The following is a 1,937-nucleotide window of genomic DNA, read 5'->3' on the forward strand; positions in this document are numbered from 1 at the left end:
GGTTTGAACCGCCAGCCTTCTGGTTAGCAGTCAAGTGCTTTAGCCACTATGCTACCAGAGCTCCCAGCTCATTCTTATAGTAGATACAAATATGTATGTAGAAATATTATCTGCCAAACTTATATATGGTTATCGGTATATTCCCTTTTGTCTAGACATACCTGATCATTCATACACTATAATCTTTATATAAACAGATCTACAGGTCTTTTCTCCCATGGAGCATCTAGTGGTTTCGAACTGCCGACATTTCAATTAGCAGACAAGTGCTTAACCATTTTACCACCAGGAATCCTTAGCATAGTATATACTATAGTTGAAATAAAAATTTAAATTATTAAGATAATATGAGTTAAAGAAGAATTATGGCTTTCTAAGGTGGTACATAGCATGAGAATATCACTGCATTTTTATGCAAATAATGTGCACATTGTATGTTTTTGCCAAACATGCAACTTCCCCTGTGTTGTTTTCATAAGCATTATATGCATGGGCATGTTGTTTACATGGCATGTTATTTGCAAAAAATATGGAACTTAGCCCAGAGCTGTCAAGGAAACTGTCCAGGAAAGAACAATCCTTAATTCATTATGTGAAGCTGCATCTCTCTTCAGGGACTCTCCTTTTTAACTTGGGAATGGATCCTTTTATTTTTTTCTATGCCGCAATCCCTACTAGTCTAATCTTCCTATAGCTTTCTGAACCCTGAACTGCCTACCAGTTTGCCCATATGGCAAAGCTCCTCTGGACCAGTATTTCTTCCTAGTACTTGGCTTTACACAAAACATATTTCCCTGAATGGGGTCCTAAATGAATGCTAGAGTTGCTACATCTTACTGCATTTTTAATTTAGTATGGGAAAAAAAATAGCTAGAGGTGAGAGAACACACTTAATTAAATGTTATATGCAGCTGATGACTGTATACAAAAGTATCACCCAGGGGTATAGATTTTTATAATGAGCTTCTTTCTTTGACTTTCTTTGACTTCCAGCCCTATTTGAACTTCTGCTCTAAGAGGCCAGATTGCTCTTCTCTTATACTTTCAATTCTATGGTACAGGCTTTCTTGAGGAGAGGAATTTGTCCCACTCGCTGTTAGCACAGCAGGGCCCATCCTCATGATGCTTGAAATCTCACTGATATCCTGAACTACTAGAAAAATTCCTAAGTATTTTAATGAGACGCAGCACCCCAGTCTGATGTCAAAGTGAGGCCTTTTCTAAAAGTTTCAATCAGTGTCTAGAGAAGAACTTACCCTGTGCCATATTGTCCATAAAAAGATATATATTCCCCACAACCTGAGCAATGACCTTGAATTTACTAAGGGAATTAACTAAAATGTGGTAAGTATAATTATGTTTCCAATAACTACAAAGGATAAATTAGGGATTGCATGAAAGTTGGTTTCATGATGTCATTTAATACTTTCAAAAGAGTGAAAAACCAAACTCACTGCCATCGAGTTGATTCTGACTCATAGCCACCCCCTTTGGGTTTCTGAAGTAAACCAGCTGTCCTTCTGTGGAGTGGCTGGTAGGTTTGAACTGCCAATCTCCTAGTTTGTAGTCAAATGCCTTAGGCACTACACCAACAGAGCTCCTTTTTAATCCTTCCAGGGACAAACATTCTCTCTTTATTCCCCCACCTCAATAATTGTATTTTTATGACTTTACTCTGTGATTGTAAATACTGAAACTTTAACACACACACACAGCGTTTAAGAAAATAAGCAGGTTAATTTTAGGAAATCTGAACATATTTTATCTCTCGCCATTTCTTCTCCCTATACTACTATCACATTTTGCGTGTACATTTGTGGCTTATCAAAGTATTGATGATGAGGTTCCACTGAGCTGAGTTCAAGAACTGGTAGGCCCATCTATGACCTTTACTGAGATGCTTACTCATTTTATTTCAGCCTTCATTACTCAAATGA

Source organism: Orycteropus afer, unplaced genomic scaffold (assembly GCF_000298275.1).
Source record: "Orycteropus afer afer isolate SDZICR_OR568_19922 unplaced genomic scaffold, OryAfe1.0 scaffold00014, whole genome shotgun sequence".
In the NCBI taxonomy this organism is placed as follows: domain Eukaryota; kingdom Metazoa; phylum Chordata; class Mammalia; order Tubulidentata; family Orycteropodidae; genus Orycteropus; species Orycteropus afer.